General features: G+C 44.3%; 1 pseudogene; it reads right to left on the bottom strand.

The window, feature by feature from the left end:
- Positions 1-5,254: 5,254 nt before the first annotated feature.
- Positions 5,255-11,406, bottom strand: LOC115499079 (annotated as a pseudogene).
- Positions 11,407-15,074: the final 3,668 nt, after the last annotated feature.

Raw genomic sequence — 15,074 nt, 5'->3', positions numbered from 1 at the left:
CCTTGTGCATTGGTCCAGACAGATTGAGTGAACAAAAAGAAGAGAAAGGGGAAGCTGTTGGCAGTTACCCCTCAACTTTGTCTCTTATTGCCAGCAGCAGCAATATAGAAATGAGTACCCTTTCCCATCCCACTCCCCACCCCCTGAAATAAACCCAGCCACCAGAAAGGCCCTCACAACTCATAAGCTGAAAAGACAGTCCAGGAGAAGAAGGGTCACGTGGCAGCAGCCAGCCCTCCCTCGCAGCACATCTTGCCGCATCTGCAGTTAGTAGGCGTCTGGGTTCTGGGAATTCCCCAGGGACCTGGCATTGCCTTATGGCTGGCACAAGCTGTAATGGGACATGTATGTTGGCCCCGCAAGAGTGCCCGGCATGGCCTTTTGTTCTGTGTGCAGTGACTTCAGTCTCTTACGCAGGCTGTGGACGCTTTGACAGTTGCACCTTAGAGGATGTGGCGTGTGGTAAGTTGGTGTAGGTTTCAGACGTATTGCTGGTCTTAGATGAGGCCCACAATAGGAACTGGGGCTCTCCAGAGCCTTCTTCCATGATGTCTTGTAGGCACAGGCTCTTTCCTGCCCTAGATGAGCGTGCCAAGCCTTAGCACCATTCTGTTCCACCCTTAAAGAATTCCCAGTGATGCCCCCAAAACTACACACAGCCAGACCTCACTTGGAGAGTTTGATTCCATCTGTCTCGATCTGGACTTGGGAATCTGCATCCATGTATCAATCTGTAGGCGATTCAGATGTGCAGCTACCATTGAGAATCACTACCTTAGCGCTTTCCAAAATGGGACACTAAATGTATCATTTGTGTGTGACAGTTACAAGAAGATCTGTACAGCCAAGAATCTTGTCCTAGCTCTGGCACTTATTTGCTGTGTGATCTCGAATGGTTAACCTCTCTGTGCCTTATTTTCATAATCTCTGTTATGGGGATGATAATTGTACCTACGACATATGGTGGTTTGAGAATCAGATAAATCAGCATATGTAAAACACTTAGAATCCAGTAGTCTCTCAGTAAGTTGTTGTAAGTGTAAACTTATTTAGAAGAAAGAAAAAAAAATGGCCATCTATTTGCTTTCAGGCTTTTTTTATTTGAATCTGGTAAGAAAACAGGAAATTGCTTCGTTCTGCATCTGTCTAGCCATCATGGTATCTGGGCATAGAGAGAGCTATGGAGCTGTGGAGCTATTTTGTGGGGCCAGATTTTCCTTTTAATTCTTGCTGTAATTTCTGTCTCTCTTAAAAACTTTTTTATAGAATGCAGTTTTAATGAAGAGTTAATTATATATTTTTAAATCTCTTAACGGGATTACTTCTGCCTTCTCCAGGAGTCAGCCCATTAGCCAGATAAGGTACTCATCCCCTGTGACAAATATACATATTCTGGGTACATACTCAGTATTTTTTAAAATGTAACTTATCGTCAAGTTAGCTAACATGCAGTGAATACAGTGTGCTCTTGGCGTCAGGAGTAGATTCCCGTGATTCATCGCTTAATGTAACATCCGGTGCTCATCCCAACAAGTGCCGTCCTCAATGCCCATCACCCACTTTACCCTCTCCCCTGCCCTGCCCTGCCCCATCAACCCTCAGTTTGTTCTCTGTATTTGAGTCTTCTTATGGTTTGCCTCCCTCTCTATTTGACACTATTTTTTCCCTTCCTTTCCCCCATGGTCCTCTGTTAAGTTTCCCAAATTCCACATATGAGTGAAAACATTTGACACCTGTCTTTCTTTAGCTGACTTATTTCACTTAGTATAATACCCTCCAGTTCCATCCACATTGCTGCAAATGGCAGGATTTCATTCTTTCTCATTGCCAAGTAGTATTCCATCGTATATATAAACCACGTCTTCTTTATCCATTCATCAGTTGATGGGCGTTTGGGCTCTTTCCATATTTTGGCTATTGTTGACAGTGCTGCTGTAAATATTGGGGCACATGTGCCCCTATGAATCGGCACTCCTGGATCCTAGAAATACCCTACGACCCAGCAGTAGCACTACTCAGTATTTTTTAAGTTCAGTTCACTTCAACAAATATTCGCTAAGTTTATCCTAGGCGTGAGGCACTTCTGGGAGAGGGAGGCAATGAAGGAATCTGACATTTATTGAGCAGCTGCTTTATACCAAATATACTAAGAACTTTATAGTCACCTTATTTAGTATCTGTGACTGACCACTATATCTTACAGATGAGGAAACTGAGACATAGGATTCACTGTCCTGGTACTTTAGAAAATCCAAGGCTCTACCCTTTCTGCTTTGTCATACCATCTCAGGAGGTTCAAAGGTGAAGATGGAGAGGGTCATACCGTATTTATTTAGCATGTCATTATTTATAGTCACGTGCACACCTACACTATATGTGGGGACATAGGTCCAGAGCTGCTGGCTGTCCTGTATTCCACATGACTTCTCTAGAGCTGATAATAACCTGCGTTTGGGGGGCCTTGACCTAAGGGAGTGCCGTTGTCTTATCCCCCAGGATTATTGCAACAACCCCATGAAGGAATTAACGACCGTCGTAATGACTCATGGGCAATATTTAGTAAGCACTTATTATCCAGGTCAGCCTGCCTCCGAAGCCCAAGGTCTTAATCACTGTTACACTATGTCATTATCTACATTTTATGAATGAGGACAGTGAGGCTCAAAGGGGCTATGGACTTACCCTTGGTGTGACCGAATCAAGCCCCTTCTCTTCCGATGATATGTTTCTGATCAATGTAGTAAAGAGGACAAGCAAGTATACAAACAAATATACTGCAAGGCAGATAAGGAAAGGAAATAGGAAAATGGCAGGTGTGTGGTCCGGTGGGATAGGAAGGAAGTGAACTAGGTCTAATAGGATGAATAAGATTTCTAGAAACAGAAATAACCAGGAAGAATATTTGAGATGAAGGCAAGAGAATGAGTAAAAGTATAAAACACGGAACATTCAGAAAACAACAGACACACTGCTATAAATTCACTGTGGTGTGGGGTGCTCATAAGGGGTTGGGAGACTGGGTTAAAAATCTATGTGTGCTTGAATGCAAGGAGGGTTTGCTCGTACTGTGTTGGAGAATGGGAGCCATCGAACGTGCATGAATGAGCATGCAATGTGCTGTGATCAAAGCCACACTTTAAGATAATTGTGGTAGAGAACACTGAGACCAGGGAGAGGTCATTGCAGTAGTTCTTACGATAAAAGGAGGATCTGAACCAGTATCAGAGTGTGGGAAGGGAGAATTCAAAAAACCATTGCCATGGAGAGTTTGCAGAACCTCCTAACTGTCTAGGTGTTGGGGTCACAGAGAAGGAGGTAGCAAATATAGTTCTGTGTTGGAGCCTAGGTCCTTAAAAGAATTGTATCATTATAAATAAAAATAAGGAATTAAGAGGGGGTACCTGGGTGGCTGAGTTGGTTAGGTCTCTTGACTTTGGCTCAGTTAATGACCTCACAGTTCATGAGTTCGAGCCCTGCATTGGGCTCTGCACTGACACTGTGGAGCCTAGTTAGGATTCTCTCTCTCTCTGTCTCTCAAAAGTAAATAAACAAACTTAAAAAAAAAATAGGGAATTGAGAGAGAAGAACTAATGGGGGGGCATAGGCATCTCAGTTTGAAATAGGGCAGCTTTGAAGTGCAGGCAAGTTGTTAACATTGAAGTACATCAACCTGAGTGGAAAGTGATGCAGCCAAATTTTAGTTCAGGTGAAGGTGATCATGGGTTAGGCCATGGAAGGAGCAGGCACAAAAAGAGAGACAAGGCATAACCTTTGGAAATTCCTACATTTGGAAGACAAATAGGTGATGAGCTCTTAAAGTAGGTAAGGAAATACAAGACCATGGAAACCAAAGAAGAGAGTATTTAGGAAAAAAGATATGCCTAACAGTAGGGAATAGGACAGTCAAGGAAGCTGAAATCAGAGAAAGATCCTGAGAGCAAGTTTGATTCCAGAGTGGTGATGAGTAGGGAGGGGTTGGTGGTAGGAGAGCCTAGACAACAGGGGCTACAAAGTGAGTACGCAGGGTCAGGCAGAATGAATGGGCTGCTGACTCTCCCAAGAAATCTGTCAATGAAAGTCAAGAGACAAGATCAATTCCCTCCTGTTTTGGAACGTCACATGGCATAACACATGCAAGTCAAGGAGGGGTGGTGGCTAGTAATTCTTTTTATATATGAATCTGCATTTTCAGGGGATCTGGAGAAAAATTTTTTAGAAAGTCTTGGGAAGCAACATGAAAGAAAGTTCTAAAGCAGTTATTCTAAAGAGGATGGATAAAACATAGAATACCACAGGCTGGAAATGAACTTGCAACTTAAGAGATCATGATTTTGGCTTTTATACAACATTCCACTAATAATTAGAGGAGAGAAAAACTATAGCCTCTGGGAGAAAAAAAATATTGAAGTCATTTCCAACCGAGACACCAAGTTTCTGGAACCTGCTATTAATGCACCTGGCTACACATGGCCCTTATCTTGTAGATAAACAAGACAGCTTCCTCAAAGAGACACAGTATTCAGTGTTCTCTTACTGAGAGCTTCATTTCAAAGCATTCGCCTCATATCTTCCAACAGATTACAACAAAAGGACAACATTCTTTTGTTTCCCCTTATTATTTTTTGCAAGCTGCTGTCTCCGCACCATGTTACGGTGATGGTCAGATTAAAATGAGCCCTTTTAAAAACATTCAGTCGGTGAGTATTTGAAGAAGCTACACAAACTTCCAGCTCATATGCTGTATGGATGTAATAACTCTATCATATGCTCTGGAATAAAACCACGTTGTGCAAAGAAGGGTGATGATTCCAGATGGCCCATACTTACCTCTGACCGCAAAAGACACACACACACACACACACACACACACACACACACACACACGAAAGCTAAAATAGTACAGTTAGCGAATCACCCCCAGTTTTCCAGTCGAGATACCAAGACCTACTCTTCTTGGGGGAAATAGAAGTCTCATGTGTAAAATAGTTTTGACACATGGCTGCCTTTGTCTTCCTGTGTATAACTAAGAGGCAGGAAACCAGGAAAATACTCACTGCTTACTTACTCTCTACCTCAAGCCCTTATAACTTGAGAGACCCCATTTGCCATATTCTTTACTTCTCTTTTCTTTTCTTTTCTTTTTTTCTTTTCTTTCTTTCCCTTCCTTTCCTTTCCTTTCCTTTTCTTTTCTTTTCTTTTCTTTTCTTTTCTTTTCTTTTCCTTTTCTTTTCTTTTCTTTTCTTTTCTTTTCTTTTCTTTCTTTTCTTTTCTTTTCTTTCTTTTCTTAAGTGTTCAACTCTTATTGAACAGATTACAGAAAACAGGTTTAGTCAAAAAGACCAAAGCCCATGTCATCATCAGACTCCTTTGATTCTTCTTTCTTGGCTCCCACTTTCTTCTCTTCAGCTCGGCAGCCATGATGGAAATGGAGGACCTCCTGCTGCTGCAGTGCCAGTGGCCAGCTGGCCCACCAGCCCCTACACTGCAGATGAGTCTCCTGATGTCGACGCTGGCCAGGGCCTTTACAGACAAGCCTGGCCAGAAAGGTTCAAGACTTACATCTGCTGTTTTAATGAGGGCATTGATCTTATTCTCGGTGACCATCACATCGTCACTGTGCAGGATGGGGCCAGAGCAGAGGCTGATGAGCTCCCAGACCGAGGCCACGATGCGGGGGAGTGTTGAACGGTGCTGCCGGGCACAGATGAAGTGAGGGGCTCACCCCAGAGCGGCCTTAGCTTCCTCGGAGGGACCAGCACCTTCCAGCAGCTGAGGAAAGGGGCTGCCCCCTATTCATAAGTGTTCCTTCTCTTTAGGAGCTTACAGAATTGAAACGGCCACTGCATTAGTTTTAATGTTATTTTATTTTCATAAAATTGCACTGCAGAAGATCCAAAAAACCAAAAACATTGCCTGTAACCGTATTCTGAGACCACAATCTTTATTTTGATACATGTCCATCAGTCTTTTTTGCTTTGCGTATTTATGACGGAATTGTATTACAATACAGTTTTGCATTTTCTTCATGTAATTTCATGTCTGAAGCACCCATTCAGCATCCATGCCTCATCCCAGGCACTAACGCAGAGATTCCCTACCTTGTCAAGTAAAGCTACAAGGAGACTGCTGTTTACTAATTCTTGTCTCTTGAGGGAGACACATTAGTTGCTTAGATCTTAATCCAACTGTATGCTGTTCACAGTGTGTTTAGCTCCTTAAAAACGAAGAGACTACATCACTATCCAGAAGGCCTACCTGCCTCTCCGTCAACAATGTGATGGTTCTAGGGGTGTCTGGGTGGCTCAGTCAGTTAAGCATCTGACCATGATCCCTGAGTCTGGCTCTGTGTTGACAGCTTAGAGCCTGGGGCCCGCTTCGGATTCTGTGTCTTCCTCTCTCTTTGACCCTCCCCTGTTTGTAGCCTGTCTCTCTCTCTCTCAAAAATAAATAAACATTAAAAAAAATTAAAAAAACAAAACAAAACAATGTGATAGTTCTTTCACCTTGGGGAAATCTGAAGAAAAGTATGCTCTCACTTTTTTGAAACCATCGATTGCCTGCTTACCGGACTCATTATCCTGCACTTGCTAAAAACTGCTTTGAAATTGGGATTATCACTGACTTCAACATTAGCCTAGAATCATGGTTTCTTTCTCCCTCCCTTCCTTCCTCCCTCCCCTCCCCTCCCCTCCCCTCCCCTTCCCTTTCCTCTCATGCTAGTTAACATACAGTGTCGTCTTGGCTTCGGGAGTAGATTCCCACGATTCATCACTTCTATACAACACCCAGCTCTCGTCCTAACAAGTGCCCTCCTCAATGCCAATCACCCATTTTCCCCACCACCACCCCCAACAGCCCTCAGTTCTCTGGATGTAAGTCTTCTTATGGTTTGCCTCCCTCTCTGTTTCTGTCTTATTTTTCCTTCCCTTCCCCTGTGATGATCTGTTAAGTTTCTCAAATTCCACATATGAGTGAAATCATGTGATACTTGTCGTTCTCTGACTGACTTGTTTCGCTTAGCATAATACCCTTCAGTTCCATCCATGTTGTCACAAATGCCAAGATACCATTTTTTTTTTTTTGCCTTCCCTTCAAGAGAGATTTTCTTAAAGCCTACTATATGCCATATATTCTGCATTCACCATGTGATATATTCCTCATAGCAACCCCAGGAAACAGATAGCATCTCCCTGTGTGGGCAGTACAGGAGGGAAAAAGTGAGGTATTCACCTAAAATCAGAAGTTAGGGAAACAAAATAGCCTCAGAGGGTTAGCTGTGAAACCAACACAAAATGGAATGCAGAGAAGGAACTTAAAACTTTATGCTAAAGATATTTGTCAGGTCGGCTCCCAAGGATAGCAATATGGTCGCTTGGCAATAACCGTATCTAATGATTAAGCGTATTTTAAAGATTTGATTAATAATGGAAGCGTAGATGAGTGGGTGTCACCGAGTCAAATATATATAGGCTGTGCATTCCCAAGCAGGACCATTGAGTTAGTAATCTTCAGGAAACGTTTATTGAATGTCTCCTGTGGGCCATGCATTGTACTGGATGCTGGACATGCAAAGATAAGTAAGATATAGTATTTGCCGTCAAGAAGCTCAAAGTTTATTGGAGTTTAATAGACACAAAACAGAGGCACCTGGATGGCTCAGTCGGTTGAGCATCCAACTCTTGATTTCGGCTCAGGTCATGACCCCGGGGTCATGGGATTAAAAGCCCATGTCAGGTTCTGCACTGAGGATGGAGCCTGCTTAAGATTCTCTCTCACTCCCTCTGCCCCTCTCCCTGCTTGAGCTCTCTCTCTCTCTCTCTCTCTCTAAAATAATAATAATAAGAAATAGACCCATAAGCAGATAATTAAAACAAGTGTACGAGGGGAGAGATTTTCTTGGAAGTATAGAGGAAAAACACTCACCTCATCTGGGAGGCAATGGTGAGGTTTCCTGGAGGAGGTGATCTTTGAAATGAGTCCGAAGGCAGCTTCTCGAACTATCCATATTAAAGGGCTAATCTTTTTCTCTTTTTCATTTCCAATTTGCTATGTAAATACAATGAAAATGGACGACGAGACCAGTCACATTCAAAAGTACAAACCCAATTTTGTTCTTAGAGTACGCCGATATGTAATGGCTCTGGCTTATTACTATAAAAGTTTCTAAATGCTTGCTTTTCACTTCCAGACTCACCTCATTTCACCCTAAAAAACTCAACAGGACGGTTGAGAGCCAGCACCGATGCTTAGAGCACACTTTGCGAGTGGCCTTGTGTTGAAGGATGAGGAGGCATCAGCCATGAGCAGGGAAGGGATGGATGGGGCGGTGGGGAGGGCAGCCTCAGCAGGGACATGGCCAAGTGCAGGGAATGGGGGCTGGGGGTGGAAGCACTGGGAAAATTCTTTGGGCCTCTCCAGTGACTCTTCCTTACTCCTGTTCTGTGCGGGCTCTGCTTGCCAACTTCTCCCAGCCCTGTGCCTTCCGTCTCTTTCCTTCTCTTGGATACATTTTTCTCCTTCAGGCCCTGCATTCTCCTCATCTCCTTCCAAACCTGTAATGACGACTTTTCTGGGACCAAGAGACAAAAGGGAAGAGGGGAAGTTGTGATTAGGGGAACTGCCCCATTTGTCTTCCTCTCCCTTTGGTCTGAGAACATTTCAAATTCTTTTATTTAGCATTAAAATTTTTTTAAATGTTTATTTCTTTTTGAGAGAGAGAGAGAGACAGAGAGACAGAGAGTGAGCAGGGGAGGAACAGAGAGAGAAAGAGAGGGAGATGCAGAATCCAAAGCAGGCTTCAGGCTCTGAGCTGCCAGCACAGAGCCTGAAGCGGGGCTCAAACTCACGAACCGTGAGATCATGACCTGAGACAAACGCGGACTGACCTGAGACTTAACCAGCTGAGCCACCCGGGCACCCTGAGAACACTTCAAATTCTTACTCTAACATTCCCAAGCTTGCAAAGTATGTTAAGAGTCAACAGAGAAAGGAACTGAAGAACTTGAATTTGTTAAATTCAATTTTATGAGTTAATGGAGGAAGGGGTCAGTCTCACATTTTCATTTTCTGAACCTAAAACCTGGAAAGGGGAAAGGGAGTAGAATTCTTTTTAAGTTACATGAACTTAAAAAAAGGGGGGGGGGCAGCTTTGTAACATGTAATTTTTTGGTCGTCCCAGCATCACTCATGCTCGTTACGAAATTTTGTCATAGCCTCAATTAGAATAATTTCTAACTCAGAACTTGAGAATTGGCTTCAGTTAAGCTTCTGGGTATTGTTTGGGTGAACTGGCTTCCCTGGTTTCAGAAGGCTGTTTATTTGAATGATAAATATGATTGGCGTTAAACCTAGTTATAAACAGAGCAAATGATGCTAGTGTCGAACTACCCCGGGTACTCAAAGCAACACATGGTTAGGCAGAAGAAACCACGAGGGAAAATCTACAGATTCAACTCTTGTCTTTAAAATGAAAACTTTTCTATTATATTAAAGACATCAAAGCAAAATGAAACGGAAAACCACTGGGAAAAAGATGTATCACTACATTGACAAAGGACTAATATCTATGTTATACAAATAGTTTATCTACATGAATGAGAAAACCACCGAGCAGAGCATATAGTAGATAAATGTGTAAGAGGGTGTGAGAACCTAGAACAGACCCAAGATAAAAATGGAAGTAGTGAAGTAAAGATGTGTTTAAATGTGAATAAAATTAAATTAGAAAGAAATTCTAATCTCTAACGACGATCTTAGCCGTGGAAACACTGGAGGGAGTTGAAAGCCATTTGCCAGTTCTAAACCCTGTAACACATGCCTGCGTGACTATTTATGGCCAATAGACAGTTTATGTTTGGAGATGTTTTCCAAAAGGAAGAATACGTACTATGCACACAAGATACCACTGTAGCATTGATTAGAAAGCCAAAATGTTCAATAACAAGAGAATGAGGTATTAAATGATGGCATGTTGACTGGACGAAACAGAAGTATAACATCCTAAAAATAACTATGAAGACAGTAATTCACCAACTTCGTACTCTCATCACAGAAAAATAGTATGTGGCTTAAAATATCACAGAATAAGTCAATATAAATTTTTATTTTTCTATGGTTGGACGCTATCAAATGGATATGCCTAAGACTAATAACTGGAAGAGAAAATAGAAGGCTAAATTGAAGTAGCTGTTTCCCTGCAGTGCAGCACTTTTTAAATCTCCTCTTTCCTTCCTTTCTTGCCTCCCGAACCCCCATCTGCTTTCTTTCATGTTTGAAATAATATGTTGGTGTGACTTTTCAAAAGCAGGCCTCCATTTGTCCCGATTTCTACACTTATTTCTTTGATAGCTAGTCACGTTAAATTGTTTTTAGGAACAAAGCTAATTATAAATTGATAAATGAAAAAATTAATGAAATAGTGAATAAAAGAAGAAAGACTTGTCTTACGAATGGGCTATAACTTGACCTCCGCTCCCCACACGTGGGAATGTCCTCTGTGTGTAGCACACTAAGTAAAGATTTCTTTTTTTAATTTTTTTTAACGTTTATTTATTTTTGAGACAGAGAGAGACAGAGCATGAATGGGGGAGGGTCAGAGAGAGGGAGACACAGAATCCGAAACAGGCTCCAGGCTCTGAGCTGTCAGCACAGAGCCCGACGCGGCGCTCGAACTCACGGACCGCGAGATCATGACCTGAGCCGAAGTCGGCCGCCCAACCGACTGAGCCACCCAGGCGCCCCAACACTAAGTAAAGATTTCCTGCTGACCTCAGAAAACATAAAGCCTAGCAAGAAAGGAGGATGGACAGTCAAGCAGATAAAATGTGTCCTCTTCACTGTATTCATTCAGGAACGTTTCAGTAAATTACTCCTGTGAACGACAATCGTGTAAAAACCGGTAAAGCAGGGCCATGAACGTGCTTGCCAGATGGAGACGTCTTTAAAGAGAGGACGTTTAAGGGGGTTTTGTTTACTTAAAAAAAAGAATGAATTTTTATTTTAACAATGTAGTGCATGTCTACAGTGCAATGTGCCTGGTAGTTTCACCAAGGTTTTCATGACCTCAGACACGCCCTGCTCTCTCCCCACTGAAGTCCCACAACTAAGAGGCAATCACTTCCAGCGCTCTTCAGAGGCTGTTCTACTCCTGGAGAGTAGCCTCTCCAGGATGAAACCTCAGGGCTTCTGGGTGGAGAGGGTATTTACCTGGCTGTGTAGGGAGGGTAAGTAATTCCAGGGAGCAGCAACTTCTTGTACATTCTTCAGGGGCTCCTGCTCTGTCTTCCATGGCATCCAGCCCCCCTGGTTCCTGAGTCCCCTCGGTTCTGCCGTGAGACCCACTTTGTCACTTGGCTCCCCATCCTTGCTGCGGGCACTCAGCCACTTCTGGCCTGCTAAGTTGGGCATCGTACATCTGCTTTCCACATTCCAAAGTTTTGTTGAAATACTTCATCACCGGGGCGCCTGGGTGGCGCAGTCGGTTAAGCGTCCGACTTCAGCCAGGTCACGATCTCGCGGTCCGTGAGTTCGAGCCCCGCGTCGGGCTCTGGGCTGATGGCTCAGAGCCTGGAGCCTGTTTCCGGTTCTGTGTCTCCCTCTCTCTCTGCCCCTCCCCCGTTCATGCTCTGTCTCTCTCTGTCCCAAAAATAAATAAACGTTGAAAAAAAAAATTAAAAAAAAAAAAAAAAAAAAAAGAAATACTTCATCACCTGTCAGCTTCTCTCTGCTTTGCCCTTGGGGGTTTATGCATCTTTATTAAAAAAAATCCTTTTTATACTCTTTTACTAAGTTTTCAGGAGGGAGCAGGGAAAATGCATCTTCAATTGGCCCCTTCTGACTTGGAGCCGTAAGTCATACTTTAAAGAGGAATTTAAGGGTGAAGACATGGGGGGACGAGAAGGGCATTTTAGGTCAAGGAAAGCAAATCCGCGAACAGATTTCTGAAAGGCTGTGGCATCGTGTTTGGGAAATGAGGATCGCAGTTGGCTGGGGTGTAGGGTGTACTGGATGGGGGGCCAGAGGCAGGTAGACAAGTCCCCCGTGGTAGACTGGCAAAGATGGCCCAACTTATTTTTCTTCTTGGACGCATACAGTCCTTGCAACGTGACTTTGTAGCTTCCTCCAACAAAGGGGGAGAATCTGCCCCATCTCCTGGAATCCAGGTTGGCCTTGTGGCGGCTTCAGTCAATAGAATGTGGCAGCAGTGATGAGGTACGGTTCACACTAGGCCACCAGCGGCCTTGTGTCTTCCACTGGCCATCTTGGAACCTGGCCAGGTGCCGTGAGAACAAGCTCAGCCTGCTGGAGGATGAGAGACACGTGACCCACCTCACATCACCCCAGCTAACAGCCATCCAGTCCCCAAAGCAGCCACCCAACTGACTGGTAGCTGGCTACATGGACAAGGGAGCCCAGCTGAGCCAGAAAAAGCATCTGGGCAGGTTCTAAGATGGTGACCAGAAAAAGCACCCAACGGAGACATTGTCTAAGTGTCCAACAACTTAATTGTAGAATTCTGAGGTAAATGTTGTTTTTAATTTTTAAAAAATATTTATTTATTTTTGAAAGAGAGAGAGAGAGAGAGAGACAGAGCGCGAGCAGGGGAGAGGCAGAGAGAGAGGGAGACACAGAATCCAAGGCTCTGAGCTGTCAGCACAGGGCCCATTGCGGGGCTTGAACTCACGAACTGCGAGATCATGACCTGAGCGGAAGTTGGCACTTAACTGACTGAGCCACCCAGGCTCCCCATAAGTGTGGTTGTTTTTAAGTGGTGATGTTTTGGGGTGGTTTGTGACTCAACTAGAGCTAACCAATATGCCCAACAGAAATTGGCAGAGGCATTGTGAGGCCAAGGAAAAACTACTGCTTAGAATTACAGGATCAGGTTCTAGTTCTTCCGTTGCTACCAACAGGTCATGTGTCCTTGGGCCAGTCACTTAACCTGAGCCCTGCCATCTAATTAAAGATGCTGGATGGTGGACCACATAAGTGGTTTTCAAGCTTCTTGGCCAAGTAAGCCCCCTGGGAGCTTGTTAAAACTAGCCATTCTGTCCCCAATCTTACAAGATTGAAAAAAAACTATAGTTTATTTCCTGGTGACTCGGATGCAGCCAGGCCAGCAGGCATCTCAGACACCAATGTTCGAGAACGTGAGGGTGTCTTCCAGGTTGAAAATCCAGTGAGTTTCCCTTCCTTCAGTAGGTTTTGCTGTGGCTTTAGATGCTTGTCCACCAAGGTGCCTGGGTTTCTTCCTCCCATGGGGCGGCATCTCTTCACCTTCCTGCCCTCTAGCCCCCTCCACTCCCCCAGGCTCAGGTGGCTATTTATGACTCCCAGGCTCACCACCTCAGCAGCCATCCATTTCTTAGCTCTCCCAAAACTCTTTTTAAAAAAAAAAATTTTTTTAATGTTTATTTATTTTTGAGAGAGAAAGAGACAGAGTGCGAGCCAGGGAGGGGCAGAGAGAGAGGGAGTCACAGAATCTGAAGCAGGCTCCAGGCTCTGAGCTGTCAGCACAGAGCCCGATGACGCAGGGCTCGAACCCATGAACTGTGAGATCGTGACTTGAGCCGAAGCCGGATGCTTGACCGACTGAGCCACCCAGGCACCCCTCTCCAAAAACTCTTAATTCTTCAAGAAAATGGTCATTCCACAGTCTTCCATGGCCTTAACCCTTACTCTTAAACGGGAACCCATTCAGCTTTCTCATGTCCTTCCAATCACTGCTTCCATGGTCCTTTGGATTCTCTGATAGACAAGTGCAGGTTTCCAGTGTTCGGTGGCTGGCGGCCCATGAAGCGCCACACCTTGTCCAACCGAGGGTTTTCTTAGGTTCTGTGAACCAGTGTTTTATTTATTTATTTATTTTTATTTTTTTATTTTTTTAATGTTTATTTTTGAGACAGAGAGAGACACAGCATGAGCAGGGAAGGGGCAGAGAGAGAGGGAGACACAGAATGTGACGCGGGGCTCGAACTCACGAACTGTGAGATCATGACCTGAGCCGAAGTCGGACGCTTAACCGACTGAGCCACCCAGGCGCCCCAATGAACCAGTGTTTTAAAAAGACCTGTCTCCTGCCTCTTGACATCACTCGTTTCCCATCTGGAGTGCTCTTCCCGCAGGCCCACGTCTCCCAAACTAGGGTGTCTCCTGGGTAACAGTTTTGCCATGGATACCAGTGGTTCTATCTCTCAAATTGACTAGCAAGCCTTGGTCTAAGCCTTCCTGTCATTTATTCTCAAATCACATTTCCTGTGTGTGGCTGGGGGAGGGGGAAGGAGGAGGAAGACTTTCCATAAACTGCATCCATATTGTATACTCCCTGTCCTATATCAGAAAAAAATTACTAAATAAATGACCTCAGGACATCAGACAAAAGCAGTAAGGCACATGGCAAAACCAAAGTCATTCCCACCAGCCTTATGACAGTGGTTGGGGTTTGCAGGAGGCAGGCCTCCTGGGTGCTCAGGTAGAAGAGACACCCTCTGTCATCCTGGGTGACCCTATAGTCTGAACTCATCTGACACTAAATGCTCTCTTCTCTCTAGATTGCCCTCTGCACTGGGAGTCAGTTCCTCGAGCGAACGCTAATTAGCAAAGCTGAACAATTTGCAGATAGGTTCTACATCCTGTTTAGGATTCTTTTTAATTTAATTTTTTTTTTTTTCTTGAGAGGGAGAGAGAGAACACAAGTGGGAGAGGGGCAGAGGGAGAGGCAGGGAGAGAATCCCAAGCAGATTCCACGCCCGACTTGGAGCCTGATTCGGGGCTTGATCCCACGACTGCGAGATCATGGCCTGAGCCAAAATCAAGAGTCAGATGCTTAATGGGCGGAGCCACCCTGGCACCCCAGGTTCTGTTAAGGTTATAAAAAGTAGGTTTTAAAAATCCGTGTGGGTCAATAATGTTAATTTATTTTTTTTTAACATTTATTTATTTTTGAGACAGAGACAGAACATGAACGGGGGAGGGGCAGAGAGAGAGGGAGACACAGAATTGGAAGCAGGCTCCAGGCTGTGGGCCATCAGCCCAGAGCCTGACGCGGGCTCGAACTCACGGACCGCGAGATCGTG

This window comes from Lynx canadensis, chromosome D4 (genome assembly GCF_007474595.2).
Source record: "Lynx canadensis isolate LIC74 chromosome D4, mLynCan4.pri.v2, whole genome shotgun sequence".
In the NCBI taxonomy this organism is placed as follows: Eukaryota; Metazoa; Chordata; class Mammalia; order Carnivora; family Felidae; genus Lynx; species Lynx canadensis.
Note: the sequence above shows the minus strand (reverse complement) of the source record. Positions and strands in the feature narration are given on the sequence as shown.